The sequence below is a fragment of the Corvus hawaiiensis genome, chromosome 9 (genome assembly GCF_020740725.1).
Source record: "Corvus hawaiiensis isolate bCorHaw1 chromosome 9, bCorHaw1.pri.cur, whole genome shotgun sequence".
Taxonomy (NCBI): Eukaryota; Metazoa; Chordata; class Aves; order Passeriformes; family Corvidae; genus Corvus; species Corvus hawaiiensis.
The window spans coordinates 32233318-32250915 of NC_063221.1; the positions used below are offsets into that span (position 1 = coordinate 32233318).

General features: G+C 45.9%; 1 long non-coding RNA gene across 1 annotated transcript; it reads right to left on the minus strand.

Annotated features, from left to right (window-relative positions):
* Window positions 1–12221: 12221 nt before the first annotated feature.
* Window positions 12222–17598, minus strand: LOC125330293. Its single transcript, XR_007205447.1, has 3 exons — window positions 17400–17598; window positions 15077–15248; window positions 12222–12339 (listed from the first exon to the last, which is right to left on the minus strand). It is a non-coding gene; the product is annotated as an uncharacterized LOC125330293 (long non-coding RNA).

The window sequence follows — 17598 nt, forward strand, 5'->3', positions numbered from 1 at the left end:
CCCGCCCTCCCAGGGAACAATTCCTTCCCAATATCCCGTCTAAATCTACCCTTTTCCAGCTTAAAGCCATTCCCTGTGTCCTGTCCCCCCATGCCTTGTCCCCAGTCCCTCTCCAGCTCTCCCGGAGCCCCTTTAGCCTCTGGAAGAGGCTCTGAGGTCTTCCCGGAGCGTTCTCCTCTCCAGCCTAAACTCACCATCACATTTTCCCCACTGCTCTCCCATCCCCACGGCTCTGGGCAATGCTTTGTTCTTCCATCAGCACAAGTTTAATTCATCACATTCATTCACGCTGAGCAGTTTTCCCAGTTTTGCTCCCCTCCATCTATCTCCCTTTCCCAGAGGAGGATGCTGTGTACCCATCCCACCCTCAGGAAGCTGCTGGCCTCCTGCTCCAAGCTCTGTCTGCTCGAACGGTCCTTTGCATGACCCAGAATGAGCTCATCACCCCCTGCCATCACCTTTTAGCAGCAGGACAAGGGGAAATAGTTTTAAACTGAAGGAGGAGAGATTTAGATCAGGAATTAGGCAGACTTTTACAGTGAGGGTGGGGAGGCCCTGGCACAGGGTGCCCAGAGCAGCTGGGGCTGCCCCTGGATCCCTGGCAGTGCCCAAGGCCAGGCTGGACATTGGGGCTGGGAGCAGCCTGGGACAGTGGGAGGTGTTCCTGCCATGGCAGAGATGGGATGGGATGGGCTTTAAGGTCCCTCCCAAGCCAAACCAGGCTGGGATTCTGTCTCTGGTGTTTACTTACTGGATACCTCAAGGATTCATGCTCTGTTCCCCTGTTACCCTGGAATGATGGATGCAGAACATCATCCTGTACGGCTGAAACTAGATGGGGAGTTGCCAGAAACACTTGAGTGTTGCAGTGGGGATCCTGCAACACGCATATATCAAACCAGGAGTCCCGTGGAAAGGAAATATATACGGACAGACAGATTCTTGATAGCTGTTTCAGAGATGTTTATTTCTCCAGCCGCATGGCCGGAGCTCTGCCGAGGAACTGTTCCAGTCACGGGACCAAGGGTCCTTCTGCCCGCGCAGGGAACACAAACCAACCAATGGGAACGAGGCTGAGCAGGGGCAGGAAACCCCGTGTCTGTGCCCTCAGGGCCCCTCTCCCAGGGCTACACGGCAGGGGAGGGACCCCAACACCTCACCCGTTTTATTTTAATAAAAGGAGAATGAAAACAACTGGATAAACATAACAAGAACAGTTTCAAAACAAAACAAGCCACCCTCCTGAGTCTTTAAATGTCCAAACAGATTCTCTGGAACATCTTAGGGCTGACAGAAGGGAGACAGAATTCTCTGAGCATGCTTTGTGGGGAAACTGAGGCAGGAGAGGGTTTAACTTCTTCCCTCCCCCTTTTCATCCCCCACTCGGCATTGGAAAGGGATTTTTGGGGAAACAATTGGCAAAAGCATGGTTTTGTGAGGGAAACCATGGATGAAAAAACGGATTGGGAATACACTGGGGGTAACAGGACATAGGGTAAAAGGGAAAGGTGGGATTAGGAAAGGGAAACTGTAGGGGGGGCTTACAACGGAGATACTGTCTAACATGACTACGATTTTTTGCATATATACTGCCTTTTACAGGAACACCATCAGGCCCAGTGACCTGCGATGCTTGTAACCCTTTTCTCCCTAGTACAATATTAAATTCCACCACTTCTCCATCTCCCAAGCTTGGGATGCATTTTTCAGGGTTATTCTTTTTAATAGCAGTTCTATGCACGAATATGTCTTGCTGGTTGTCACATCTTGTTATAAAACCATAATTTTGCTTAACATTATACCATTTTACTATCCCTAAGATCTTAGTTACTATGATCTTTTCATTTTTCCGAGTGGCTGCTGTTTTCTGTCTCGCTGCGTCTTTGCTCTCTCCTTCGGTCGCTCCCGTGTTGGAATTGTCGGGGCTGCTCGTGCCTGCGCGCTCTTCCCGGGGTCGCGTTCGGGGCTGCGCGGGCCGGGCCGGGCCACGCCGCTCAGTTCTCCGTGCGTCGCCTCCTCTGGTCGCAGCTTCGCTGCCGCTGCCGGGCGCTGCACCCACGTCTCGGCCGGGCCCCCGAGCGACGACCCCCCCCGTGCCCGGCTCCAGCGCGCGTCTCGGCCGGGCGCGGCTCCGTTCCACCGCCATCGCCGCCAGCCGCCGCCCGCGCGCCGCCCCTCTCGGTCGGGCATTCCCGGGGCTCGCTCCACCACGCGCTGCACGGGGCCATTCGGGCACCGCCGGGTCCCGCCGCTCCCCGCCGCGCCTCGCTCCGCCACCGACACTGCGGCTCGCGTGGCTCCGCCCGCGCGCGGGAACTGCCTCGCTGCTGCTCTCAGAGCGCTCGGTGCACGTGGCCTGGGCCGCACGGTCCCTGCACCAGGCTTCCCTTCACCAGGACACAGCCGACATTGCTCAACAGTCTCGGTAACTAAATAATATTCACGAAAATATTCTTCCATCGGCATATATTTTGACTCCAGTATTAACTGTGTCCAAACGGTTTTCCAAAAGCCCTTGGTAAGAATTAAATCCCAAGAAACATAGAAAAAGTTCTTAAACAACCATGCCAGGAAGTGTTTCAGTTCTTTTTGAGCTTGAATCAAGCTAAAATTCACAAATCGTTGTTCAAGAATCATTTTAAGTTTAAGATAAATGTCCATATGCGGCTCTGAGAGCCAAGAGTCTTCCCACGGTTCCTCCATAGTTTAGATATGGAATAGCAAAGCAAAACCAAGAAGAGGAATCCAAAGTTTCCAGGGTTTACTCACACAAATCAGTCGCTTAGGGATCGGGGATCGTTCTGCCCGCATTCTCCACCATTTGTTGCAGTGGGGATCCTGCAACACGCATATATCAAACCAGGAGTCCCGTGGAAAGGAAATATATACGGACAGACAGATTCTTGATAGCTGTTTCAGAGATGTTTATTTCTCCAACCGCATGGCCGGAGCTCTGCCGAGGAACTGTTCCAGTCACAGGACCAAGGGTCCTTCTGCCCGCGCAGGGAACACAAACCAACCAATGGGAACGAGGCTGAGCAGGGGCAGGGAAGCCCCGTGTCTGTGCCCTCAGGGCCCCTCTCCCAGGGCTCCATGGCAGGGGAGGGACCCCAACACTTGAGGACAAATAAGCCATGAAAGGAAACAACTGATAATGAAAATACAGACAGGAACAAAATGAAAGATGGGTCAAAGATGTAGAAGCACAAACCAGTGATGAGCTGAAGCAAAAAGCAATAGGAAGAAAGTTGGGAAAGACTCCAAGACACCTTGACCATTCAATGTAGGAGCACTGTCTGTACTCGGGGTTTTGTTGGTAGATCCTTAGGAACAATATAACTTGGGATGATATATGTTGGGATATAGGCACCAGGAATAACTTTAGCTATTTTGTAACTGCAGGACAGTTTAATCTTTAAGAATATTGCAAGTTTAACCTTTTTTTAGTTTAGTCTTAGCTTTACTTTCACATTCCAGCTCTGACTTCACTGTTAAAAATAGCTCTTAATGGACGGGTCCTTGTAGCCATTATGATCCCACTCGGATCAGTCACATGGATTTGCTTCCAAAAATCAAAGCCTCTTAATGGCTTTTTGCCAACACTATTAAAGACTCCAAATACCAAATACTTTATACTGAAATTAAAAAAAGAAAAAATCCCACATAGAACAATTGCTGTTAAAAAGGCTTCTTTTGAAATATCTAATAATAATTTTTTGGATGTCTGTCTGACACAGTGTTGATTCTGAGTGATGATTTTTGCTCTTTTCTCTGTTGGGGATGGATCAAGCCTTGGAATTGTGTTTGTTCCCTCACAGTCTGTAAGCACTGCTGACAAGGAGAGTCAGACCAGTCCCAGCCACTCTTGAGGTTCTGCTTATCCAAATGCAGGGACCTGTGTGACCAAACAGAATCCTGGAATGGTTTGGTTTGGAAGGGACCTTAAATCCCATCCAGTGCCATCCCCTTCCACCTTCCACGATCCCAGGCTGCTCCAAGCCCTGTCCAACCTGGCCTTGGACACTGCCAGGGATCATGGGGCAGCTGCTCTGGGCAGCATCTTTGGAGCCAGGAGTGCCACTAAATCCAATCTGCCTTTAATGACTCTACAGAAGGTGCACGGTGCAATCTCCTGTTAAAAGTCCCTTTTGTTCCAAGCCATTTATTTCTGGGACAAAAATCTCAGAGGTAGAGCTCAAATCCTGCCATCAGGAAAAAAATCTGGATTGAAAAAAGTTAAATAACTAAACCACAGGAAACAATTCTTCACATTTATAAGGCACTTTCCATTTCTACGACCTTCCTACACCTTTAATACTGCGAAGTTTGGAGAAATTAATGACATGTGACTTTTGACACGTGTCCAAAGGGCATATGGAGCACATTCCAAAGTGACCACACACAGACTGGCACCAGAGAGGAGCCAGCAGTGCTTTCCAGCTGTTCACAAATCAGAATTCCTGTCTCTGAAAGACATCAATCATCAGGGAACTCATCTGTTTGCCACTCCTTACATGATTTTTCCCTGCCTGCTTTAGGCTGTTTGGAAAGCTGAGACTTTGCGAGAGCTGTGCCAGGGTCAGCCCCAGGCAGGAGGAGGAGCTTTCCACAGAGAACTCTTGGCAGGGTTGGGCCTAAAGCCCAGATTTTCAAAGGGATTTTGCTGCCCGAAGGTGTAGTAAGGGACCAGCAGGGTTTCCACACACTCCTAAGTTTTGGGGCTGTGAGCTCTGTGTTCAGCATGGATATTGGTATTACTTGATGCAGGTCCTTGTTTGTTTTGGGGTACACCTAAAACATTACAAAGATGCTCCTGGTAGTAAATAATGAGCAGTTTAAGGATGATTGAAAGTATGAACTGCTTTGAAAGGTAAATTCTTAGTTCTGTTCTCCCACAGATACTGATAACATGGAACATTTTCTCACTGTACAGGAAAAGGGTGTTTGATGTCATTTCCAGCACACAGAGAGTGGGGAACGTTTTCTGTTTGTTAAAAAACCCTATTCCGTGGTTTGTAAAGATACTCAGATGTGGCACACATCAAAACCAGCATGTGGGGGTTGAGACTGGTGAGCAGACAGAGATTTACACCTGGTCATGTCCACTGCAGCTGGGAGTAGGAAGAAAATCCACAGGTCTGCAGTGTTCCTGCTGAAGCAGCCCCACTCCAGAGTGTAAACAGCTGGAGTGATTTCCAAGGCAAACATTTATCACTGATTAGGAAGGAGGAAAGCTGAATTTTGCCACTGTTCCTACATCTGGAAACTCAGAGTTAGGCTTAATATTTCACAGAATCACAGATTAATTGAGGCTGGAAAATACCTCCAAGACCACTGAGTCCAAGCTGTGAGCACCAGAGCAGCACTGGCTGGGTGACACTGCCCAGCTTAGGTCCTTCAGAGCCACTGTCTCCACTCAGCTGTCCTGGCCTCCCTCAGCAAGGGACTGGGCAAGAAAAGCCACAGTTCATGAGTTCATGGAGTCATTTTCATCTGAAAAACATGGAGAGAACAGTCCCAGACAACTCTGCTGGTGGCTCTTCCCTAATATCCTTTCAGGTGACAAAGCTTTCCTCACACTGAGTGAAGCTTCAATGGAATCACAGAATGGTTTAGGCTGGAAAATCTCTGGGACCATCGAGTCCAGCTGCTCACCCAGCACTGCCCCATGTCCCCAAATGCCACATCTACAAACAGTGGATCTAGGCTTCCCTCAGTCTGTAAGACAGCTGAGCTGTTGATTTGACAGAGCACATTTCAGCCTGTCAGACTGACAGTGCAGACTTGTGATATCCTGAAGGAGGGGGCCAATAACAGCACATTAAAATAATTTATTGAGGACTGTTTGAACTGGATTTTTAAGTGTTATTTATAGTCTTTATAATTACCATGTGGTTAAAAGGCTCAAGCCCTCCAAAGCTGTGGAAGTCTTTGATTTGAGTCTGCCAAGATGTCTTTTTCAATCATCAACAGGCAGAGTTCCTGCAATGGGATATCTGACAAGTCTAGGGAGGATTCATCATTACTCTATCACTAAATTCCCAAGTTCTTCCATCCAAACCTCTTCCATAACATAATGATCATCTGGCAGTAAGAGCAGCTCTGCTTGAATCCTTCAGCTTGATTGAGCAATCATCTGGAGGCCCGTTAGTTTTGTCTCATCAAAACCACTCCTGACACTCCCCCCTCCACCCATGAGTCCCTCTCACCTCCACAAAATCGGTTTACAAAAAGCCAGGTCTCCCAGCAGGCACCACAGGCAGGAGCATGGAACATCAGGATGGCTTCAGGCATCCACCCAGGCTGGAATCTGCCTTTCCCTGGAGTGTGACCTCCTCAAAAGCAAGCAAAGAAAGTTGTATTGCTAACAGATACGGGCATTTTATTATGTAAAATGATGTCCAGCATCCTGTCTTAGCACAGCAAGGTTAGCAAAAGTAAAACCTGAATTGCACAACTGTTTATAGCAAAATCTTCATGGTCCAATCACTCCTATCCACATTCAGAATACAAAGGCTGAATTCCATTTCTTTATCAAGCTTCTATATTTCCATTAATCCAATCCATTCCAAATTTAGCACTGAAGACAAAACTAGCAGATGCTAAATTTAAAAAAATAAATAAATTAAAACAAAGCCATTTCTTCATATTCCCAGGAGAAGTGAACTCCAGGGGGCTGAGTGTTTGTGCTGGTGGCACCTGGTTTAGAATTATAACACCGAGTAACGAGCTGTAATTAAATTTCAGTGAAGGCTGATATCAGTGACTTAATGGCAGGGATTTAATCAAGTTCCAGCGCTGTCTTCAGATGAAGAGTTGACCAATATGAACCTGCTTTATCATTTTATTCTTCTGTTACGATAGATAATGTGCATTTTATAGGTGGTGAGAAATGATCTGCAGTTCTTGATGTGTACACACAGAGTTATCAGTTCATGCAATCTGAAGCCTTGGAAGTCTGGAGAAATTAAAAATTTCAAGTTCAACCAAAGCAATACATGCCCCAAATGCCACCTAAACCCAAATATAAAGCATGGGTTAGGTTTTAGGATCTCCTAGAAAGAGAAATCTGTTTTGGAACGGTCACAGAGGGCTATGGCCAAAACTACCCCGTAATAGTTACGAGCTGTAATTTGACATTTTAGATACACATTCCTCTTGCCAAGCAATATCATATTTTGGCTCTTGGAGGAGAAAATAAAGAGAAGGATGTGTCCAGGATGAGTAATTTAGTGCAATGTAATCAAGGCAAGCTGCCCCACAGACTGGGGACTGAATTAAAATTAGCAAGTCAGCGGTTTTGTCTTCTTAAATAAAAGTGTGTGCATTAAACAGGAGAAAAATTAGAAATAAAAATGGTTTTTTCTCATTAGACTTCTTTTCCATCTGAGCCCAAGTGTAGGCTTGTACTCCAAGAGCAGCTGATTTGAGGTGGGGTGGCTAAAGCAGTGACTGCTGTGAGCTGTGCTCCTTGCAGGTTTCCATCCCTGGAGACACATCCCAGTCCGGGAAGCTCCTGCTCCTCCTGTCCCCGTCCCCCAGCCAGCACAGTCACTGAATTCACTGATTCCACACTGCATCAGATGCGTGGAGCTGGCCAGGAGGCACAGGCAGATCCCAAACCTCGAGGGGGGATCCCTGGCAGCAGAGTGCAGCTGGCGGCTGGCACAGATTAATCCACCTGTAATTAGGAGTTCCTGAGCTCCCTGGGCAGGGAAATGTCTTGGAACTGGAGCAGTGAATTGCTGCCTCTGTGACTGTTCCAGCACCATTTCACTGAGCTGTGACACAAACACTGAGTGGCAAAAGGACTCTGTATTTGAGGATCTGGCCATCCTGGTTTTACTCAGTCTGAAGCGGTGAATAAGGCAAAGGGCCAATTTAGGGGCAATAATCCGTGGTGTCCAACCTCCAGGCAGGGATTCATTCCCATTCTTACCCAGCAGTTTGGGTGATTGCTGAGCCCTCAGCTCCCACTGCACTCAACTCCCAGCTCCCTTTTTAGGGGTCTTTTCCCACCTGAAAATTCCATGGTTTTTGTGCAAACGCACCCACAGCAGCTGTAAGGCCGCTTCCTGTCACTCCCATGTGGGGACTCACCAGAGCTCAGATTCTGTGAGCTCTCTGCTCTAACTGCAGGAGGAAATGACCCAGATAGTTTTTATTATTGGCTTCTCTCACATTCTGGGTTTTAAAATTTGAATAATTTCCTCGGTTTGCTGTCAGCATTTATTTAAAGGCAAAGCACTCAGGGTAAGCACATGTTGTAAACCCTGACATGGATTTTTTTATGTTATTTAAGTGCTCATTCAGCCTTCTGAGAACACAGACCTGCAAATGTATTTGTTAAACACACTATTATTTTTAAGAAGTCTTATGGTATATTAAAAATGCATCAATATAAGCAAAAGAAAATAATTTAAACAATACATTTAGATACTTAAATCAACTTGCACCACAATTAAGTGAATATTTCCCAAATTATACCACATGCTGATGCAAATCACTCTTTCTATACAATAAAGCAAATTTCAGCTGAAAAAGACTGATTTGCTGATCTTATGTGTTGCTGTGACTTCAAATTTTTATCCAAGTGTTTTTACCAGTTCAAGCAATGGAATACAACGAGCTGAAAGGGTGAAAAAAGCAAACCCTATTCCTTAGCTCCAGCACTGCTCATGGTTTAAGGGAATGAATGAATTTCTACAGAAAACTCTGCTCTCACAACAGCCAAAAATTGTGCCCATCTCATGTCAAGGATTATATTTTCCTATATTTTCAGGGGATCTGATTCTGTAAGAGCAATAAATCCTGGCTAAAAGAGTAATGCAGAATATGGCACAGTCAAGCCACATTTCCTCTCCAGGCAAAAGAGAAACCTGGAATCATTGTCCTGGAATGCACCGAAACCTCTCAGCAGGATTCCTGAAATATTCATGAACATTAAGGAAACAGCAAACTTTTGGGGAGTGTGCTATTTAGCTGGAACTTGCTATGTGCTGCCATGCTCTGAGCTCTAAAATTACCAAGGGAAGGCTTTTTGCAGAAAGTAAATGAAGTAACAAACACTTGGGAATTTTATCTCCCTGCTGCCACAGACCACACAGTGCTGAATAATTCAGCTCCTCAATTGCTCATCCTAACTGGGAAGATTCTTATGTGTTTGCTGGTATAGATCAGCAGGGAGCTCAGAGTTTTAAGATGAGATTTACTAAGTGTGTAAATTCTTAGTAAATAGTACAGGAAACACCAAACTGCCATTTACCAGCTGAATTTACATGAAGTGAATGACTAAATTTACATTCACCAGCTGATTTACAGGAACTTCCCCAACTTCTCCTGTGTTTTTGTTCCTTTTGGAAGGTTCAGAGGCAAATGCTTTTTGAAGGGGGAAGGAGGGAAAAAACGAAGGAAAAAGGGTAATAAGGAAGGCAGGGAACTGCAGGTGGGGAACACACAACAGTGCAGAGGTTTCTGTCACCACTTCCCATCCCTCCCCTGCCTGGATGTGGATCTGGGGATTGGATTCTGGGGCTTAGGATCTCTGGATTGGATTCTGGGGCTCCGTGACTCTGGTGAGGCAAGTCAGGAACTCCCCCAGTGTGAATTAGTCATATCGAAGGGGGTTTAGGAGTGTGGAAACAACAACTTCACATGAAATGCTAGGAATAAGAGACCTCTGTTGAAATGTTTATGTGTTTCACAAAGACATAAATATTTGGAGAATAGCAAAGGACACGGCTTGGCCTGGGCAGACTGAAAGCATTTACCTGATTAGTTGGCCCCAGTTGCAAAGACTTTTCCTTGGCAGCAGCCCCAGCTCTCCCCAGCCCTGGGCACAGGAGTGATCCCTGCTCCGTGCTTGTGAAGCCGTTTGTGGTGCTGCACAGGGAAACCAAGGCACGCTGCAGGGAAAGAGAGAGGGAAAAAGGGATGGAGGGAAAATTGTTTCCAGGTGGAGCTTCAGACTGTCTCGCATTCCCAGGCTGGGTTGCTTCAGGCAGAACTCAGCACTTTGTCCTGTCTGCACACAGCACAGACTGAGCAGCAATCTGGCTGGGAGAGCCTTTTTTTTGTTGGAATGGGATGTGGATTTTTGCTTCTCCAGCTGGATCGATTTCCCATCCGGTTCATCAAGAGGCTGTGTGAATTCTTGTGCAAGTGGGGGGAGCGGGATGAGGAATTCAGCCCGGTTAAAAATACACAGCGGGGTGCTGGGTGTTGGTGATTTTGGTGCTTCTGGCCTGATTCACAGCATGGCTACACAAGAGTCAGGCAGCTCTCCTGCTTCTCTGTGTACTTGGAGATGAATCCAGGAGAAACTGCAGAAGGACAGGAGCACAACCTGTTCTGAGGCAGCAGGAAGCGTTTCCCAGGGCAGGACTATTTCTGGCAACACTCTCCCAGCTATTGATCACAAGTCTGATGTTGTGAATAACACTCTGATCTGGAGTCTGTCTGGAACTGCTATTTTTATAGGTGTATGGACTTATTTCGGATGCAGATATTTTGAAAAACAGCCAAGCTTCCCACACTGTGCTTAATAAAATTATTTGAATATATAATAATGTCAAGTTGCAGCATTGTGTGGATTCTGAGAGCTTGTTACTGCCTCAGAAGGTTTGGCTGATTGGAACATTTATGAGAAGGTTTGGCAGAGGGGTGGGACAAGATCATTAAGGTCCCTTCCAGCCCAAACTGTTCCAGGATTCTATAATTCTATGAATTTGGGATGTGGGGATTTGTTTACATTTTAAAGTCTATCATTCCAAAATTATATTTCCTTGTTATTTTGCCATTACACACCTGTGTTTTCAATCTCTCTTTGATTTGCAAGGCCAGTTCAGGGCCACTTCAGCCCCAGCCTGTGCAGAACAAGGATATATCAACACAGCCCCTCATGCCAGGATAACACAAGGTTGGGAATAAGCAGTTGGAAGTGGTAGAGGTGCTGGACCTGGAGCCAGTGCTGCCACTGAAAAATGTCTTGTGAAACACAACCTGGGAGGAGGGACGTGGAAAAATGAGATGGGGGTGAGACGAATGACATGGGGGAAGGGATTTTTAAATCAGCATTGCCACTGGAAAAATCCTTTTCTATGCCTTTCTGCTGTATCTGTCATGTCCTCAGGCTCCTGAAATTTGGCTGGGAAGAGCTGAACAGGCCTGTTTGCTGTTCAGTACTTTTCATGCTTCTGTGATTCTCTGGGCTTATGTATCTCGTACATGCACATGTAAAAATCTCATATTTGAGTCATTTTTTCTTTGCTTGTATTCCTACCAGTGAGGACTTGCTGGACACTAAGCAGGCATTGTTTAAACCCTTCCCCTGCAGCTCCACTGGGATGCTTCAATCTGTCTTGCTAAAGAGAAAAAAGATTAATCATTCTTGTTTTGTGCTTTTTATTCTGAATGCTTGATTCTGACAGTGAAAGCAATTTGTGTGCCTTAACTGTGCTGCAGACACGTTCCTCCTGTTGTTTGAGTCATACCCACCTTATTTTATCCAAGTTTTTTGAAATAACTCTCTGAAAGGTCAATCTTAGTTTAGTAATTGGGATTTGGGGGGTTTGGTAGGAACAATCTAGTTCCAAATCATTAAGCTGGACATGTTATTCAAGGAAGGAAAAATACCTCCCCCCTTTTCTCTGGATGCCAGACTGAAGGTGACACTGTCTGCTCACCTGTTTATCCTTCTGGAGAGGTGAGGAATGAGCAGAACGTGCCCGAATTCCTTCTTCACAGGAGAGCTGAGCTGGGGGGAATAATTGACTGCAGATACAGACTGACAATAAATTAGCACACCCCCAAGAGTCTGGAAGGAACAGAGGAGGAGCAGTGAGTCATTCCTGAGTCATAGAGCCTCCCTGGATTTATCCCAGGATGAGGTACTGCACGCACCACTCCTTGATCTGGTCTGCCTCGAAAGGACAACCCTGAAAATAATTGTGGAAAAATAAATGCTAGCAGCAATCATTCCTTGGCAGCAGCAGGCTTTATTATGTTTTGTAAGGGCCTCCCTGTATCAGGGCAGTGTTTTGATAAGAAATGGCCGAAAAGATGCAGAGCAGGTTGGTTTGGCTGCTCAGGCAGCCTGCAGTCAGGGGTTGTCCCATCACCCCTCTCAGCCCTTGGCACGAGTTGTGGGGGCTGTTTTGGGAGGATTTTGGGGATCAGTCAGAGTACCCTGCTTTGTTCAACAGGCAACACATACTGTGCTTTTTCTCCTCCTCCATTGCTGTAAAGGTTGTGCCAGCTGGGAGTGTTTTCCCTGTTCAGCACTGTTTGATGCCTGAGGCCACATGGATGTCCCAGCCCTGGTGTGCTCAGCTCCCATCCCTGAGGGCAGAGAGATGGAGGAGACCTCAGGCACAAACAAAGTGTCTTGCAATCAAAACCAGCTGGGTTTTGCACTGGGTGGGAACCACCACTGGAGAATACCAATTGTACCAGGAGCTTTCTCAGTACAGCAAAGCTCACAGGAGGGACTTGTGCCCGTCCTGGATTCCTTGTTCCAGGAGCAGAGGTATCTGGAAAGCCCTGCAGTCTCCTGTGCCTGGTGCTCCAGTGTGCTCCAGTGTGCTCCAGTGTGGTTCTGCTTCCACTCTGTTATTCCAAGGATAGCACTCATTAGACTTTTTGGTGAGCTGATAAAACTCCCTGTCTGGCAAGGACCTCTCAGCTGTGCCAGATAAAAACTGTGTTTTCTGCTTGGTTTGCAGCTGATGGGGCCCAAGCAGAGCCAGCACATGATAAGCTGGGGGAATGCATGGAGGAGGAGGAGGAACAGTTCCTCCCCCAGTAAGGATCTATCAGATCAGATTGCTCCATCCCTGTAACTTCACCCTGAACCTCCCACCTTGTTCCAAATTTGATCAGGCACCAGGTTAATTAAAACTGAACAGGCTTTCAAACTCAGGGAGGGACCAGCAAGTTAAAACAACCCCAGAAACTCAGCTGAGGGTGCAAATGGACCAGGAGATCTCTGATTTCTCCTTGTCTAATTATATCTCTTTCCTCGTGAAAGTTTTATGAATCTTAAGTACATTTAATGTACCTATTTGGCAGGGGTCTGTCTTAGTGGCAGTTCTGTTTTAAAGATGATGAATGTCCACCGTAAAAATTCATTTTCCTTCTTCCCCTTGACTGAGAGAGGTATTGATAACACCCAGAAGATGAAGCCTTCAGAACTAAGTATCGTAAGCTTTAAAAATGTTTGTAAATAAATAAACTTCCCTACTCCTGTTTCATTTGCACACATCAAGTATGGTATAAATGAGAGGTTTGGGTTAAAGATTAGTGCTGAGTTTAAGATTTAATGAACTAACTGTGGTGGACACTGTGCTGAATCATTCAGTGTCACCAGTGCTGAACATACCTGGAGAAAAAAGCCAAAATTAATTGGAAATGCCATAGCACAAGAAGGAGCATTTATTTCTGTGATTTTTCTTTCAGATGGAGTCCTGGTTCATGAGCAATTCTTACTTCCTGCTGCACGAGTAGCAGTTCTCCATGAGTCTTCCAGGACTCATGGAACAGTTTGGGTTGGAATGGACCTTAAATCCCACCCAGTGCCACCCCTGCCATGGCAGGGACACCTTCCACTGTCCCAGGCTGCTCCAAGCCCCAATGTCCAACCTGGACTTGGACACTGCCAGGGACCCAGGGGCAGCCACAGCTGTGGGACAACCTGTGCCAGGGTCTCAGTAAATAAACACTAAAGAAAACAGAATTCTCCATGAAAATCTCCTTAAGAACTTAAGATCAGGAAAAGAACAACTCTGAAGTGGCAAGACAATGGGCTGTCAGTGAATTCTCCTAGCCCTGGTTTTTGTGATGCCGAGGCCTAACATTCCAAAATATCTTCATTCTCATCTTGCTTCAGAGAATTCGGTAACTCCAAAAATTAACCCAAAAGCTGGAAGAGTGAGGTGTATTGAGCTTGGATTGCTCCTGTGCCCAACCTGGCAGAGGGAGCAGCACCTGAGCGACCCTCTGGGGCCAATCCATGCCCTGAAAAGCTGGGAGCTGCCAGCCCTGCTCTCCCCTGGCAGTGTCCCCAGCACCAGGGAAAGAAAGAGCAGGCAGGAATTCGCAGCATTCCCGCTCGGATTAATCCCCGGCCGTCCCGCTGCGCCTCAGTGAACTGGGCTGGGGTTCAGAGCTCTGCCGGGGAGAGCTGCTGATTCCTTTGAGCTCCTGCGGAGAAGTGATACAGAGAGCAAAGAAGGGAGGCCGGGGCCGGGGCACAGAGCCCGTCACCTCAGTCCCGCCGCTGCCCTGGTCCTTGTCCCATGTGGGCTCCGGAAGAACGGGGAAATTCCAGGGGCAAGGCTCCAACCACACCCCTCAGCAGCTGCCCCATAACCTCCTGCCTGGCTCCCTCCTGTCCAGGCTGAACAATAATTAAATATCAAATTATAGTGTGCTTTTAAAAATGAGAGCAAATGAAGGAGTGGTGGGAAGGCCCTGGAAGTGTTAAACTTCCCAGAAACTCATCCCAGACTTGGGAAGTCATTCAGGAATCTGATTAACCAGGTACCTCAGGACTACTTGAAAATGTGCATGGAAATTCTAACTTTAATTATTCAGGCCATTATATAATTATGCAGGGCCAGGTTGGATGGGGCTTGGAGCAACATGGTCTATGGAAGGGGTCCCTGCCAATGGAACTGGATGAGCTTCAAGGTCCTTTCCAACCCAAACCATTCCAGGATTCTATTCCATGATTCTGTGAAGATGTTCATTCTGAAATCTAGTGTGGTGACTCTGAGAATATTTGCATATTACATCCATAAGTAGAAATGTGATAAACAGAAAGCAAACAGAAACTGTCATCTGGGTTATTTGACCAATTATAAATATCAAGCACAATTCTGAATTTTGCATTGAAAAACTTCACGGCAGACACATTGTAATCGTGCTGTAGCAAGGAAAGAAATGAAAACTAATCATTTGAAACACTGTTATAATTGAAATCTATGTACAGACACTGTGTAATCCACCTGCAATATTTCCTCTTTTTTAACATATTGGTATTTGTAATACCAATTAATATTTTTCACTATTTTTTTACCTTTACATGTGTCTCCTGAGTTCTGAAGAGCCAAAAAGCTGCTGCAGTTCTACAAGAGGAATTCCTGATGCAACAGCCATTCCTGCAGTTCATAATTATTACTCTGGTATTCATGAAGCTGTTAATTACACCACTGCTCTTCTGCTGAGACCGGAAGATAACGGTCAGAGACCTAAAAATGAAAATTTTCGTTATATTTTCAAAGTTCAAAATGTTAACAACTGGAAATCTCTTGGAGGTTTTTGAAGGAGAATTCCCTCTGCTAACAGCTAATCCCATCTGTGGTTTCTGGGCTTTCTGCAACATCCTCTTTTTGAATATCCCAAAGTTCCCTGCTTGTTCCCTGGGTCACCTGTTTGGGCTGGATTTACTGGGGGCAAAGAGAGCTGCACATCCAGAGTCCCAGCTCCATGTGCCGCAGGAAGCTCTCAGTGACACCTGCCAGCAGGAAAACTCTTGCCCCATCCCTTTTTTCCCCATATTATGGATATGTTCAGCCTAATTCACAGAAATTCCTCATCCAGCATCTAAACCAGAACAAGGTAAGTAAGTGATGGGCCAGGTCTGAAGCCAGTGAGTTTCCACATCCAGTTCCTGCTCTCACAGTCCTGATTTTACTGGATTAAAGTCACTTGCCAGGACATTGAAATTTCCTTCCATTTCTTTAGCAGTTATCCAGAATAGTTCCTTAAAAGTACCTGTGTGCTTCCAGATTGAAAGCCTGTGTTCATTTTTTTAACTTCATTTCTAACAATACCAGCTCAAAATGTCTCTGTTAGAAACGAGAACCCACTGTTAGGTGGTTTTTGTCACCTGAAATGATTCAATTGTGGCCCATCAAGGCTGAATGCTGGAAAAAGGATCCAGTCAGACAAACAGGGGGAAATGTGAAGGCCTCTTTTATGCACCTACGAGGCTGAGTGCTGCAGTAGGTGAGCCCAGCTCAAAAAGATTTTGAATCAGAGGATCTCTCCCTTGCCTTAGGGGTTCCAAGGAGGCTTTATCCAGAGCTGTACTGAGGGGGTTTGGAGAATCCCACCCCTCCCTCCCAGCCCAGCTGAAGGGCTCCCTGTGGTGCCGGCGCCTGCAGCTGTTGAGTGAATGTTTCTCACACACAGCTCAATCAAACCAAGGCTGTCGGGGGAAGATGATCCAAGTAGCCTGGAGAGGAGAGGTAACCCACGGGGAGCTGGAGAATCCAAACCCTCCCACCAACCCTTTAAAATGTACCTTAACACTTCACAGAGTGCTCTGACTCTGATTTTGGTTTTTCACTCTTTTTCTGGCATCATTAATTGTTCACTGTTTCATACCACAGACGTAATTTTTAGTGCACCAAACTTAGCTAATTATGTTACCAATAACTAAAATTATTATTATTATATCAAGGCAGTACACGCAAACCAAGGATAAAACAATTCCAGTATGAAGAGGCAACAGAATTTTCACCAAAATCTAACAACTATTAATTTTTTATCATGATTCCATTTGAACTGTAAATATTCACATAGGGGTTACCAGCAGGAGTAAAATAAGCTACTTGATGTGTAACTGCATGGATTCTTAGAGACTGGAGGGTTGTAGCCCTGATGTTTGCCAGAGGTTGAGATGCTGAAGTGATTTTTGGAACCCCACTTCTGTTCTGTCACTGCAAGATGTGAATTCACATGGTACCAATTACTGGATCTTGGACAAAACAAGTAGCAGTGAGAAGAAACCCCTGTGGTTTTTATGAGAATAGTAAGTAGAAGTCAAGAAAACATTTCATGCCAAGTGGATCAGGAAAGCAGGAACTGGAGGAGGATTTTTTGGTATCACTGCAGCATCTTGCCTGTGATTTTCTATGTATTGTTGGTTAATATTCAGTTTTGTGCTGAAACTTTGCACCAGAACTCAAGGTAGAGATATTTTACAAATTTAATGGAGTTCAAAGCTCAGAAATCAGGCTTTTGTCTCCAAAAATGTGCTCCATGATTTCAAAACTATCCAGCTTTGCTGAGGACTTTGCTGTCACAGAGTGGGAGCATTTGGGAGCTGAGGGCTGAAATGGTGAATTAAGTGAACACTCAGCATAAAGCGAATGTCCTGAACACACTGAAATAAATGTTGATTTTTCTTTCTTCTGAACAAAGATCTTTCCTTATAAATAAAATAAACACTAGGGAGCTGGAAAATTCATTTCAGCACATATATATACAAATCATATATCACTCCATGCTTTTCGTCTTGTAACAGGGTGATTAAATATCTAATTTTTCCGCTAATTAGGGCTTTTTAATGGTCGAGTCTCAACACTGTAAACAGAAATGAATGAACTCTTTACCTGGATACACACAAAGGGTGGCACCCAGCGTTCTGTTGTGGCTCCTCTTTGCTCCCAACAAGGGTGATGGATCCATCAGCTGAAGGATTATGGAATCATGGAATGGTTTGGGTTGGAAAGGACCTTAGAGATCATCATAGTTCAGGATGGCCCAGGCTGCCCAGGGGCTGCTGGCTAATGGGTTGTCCCAGCAACCACA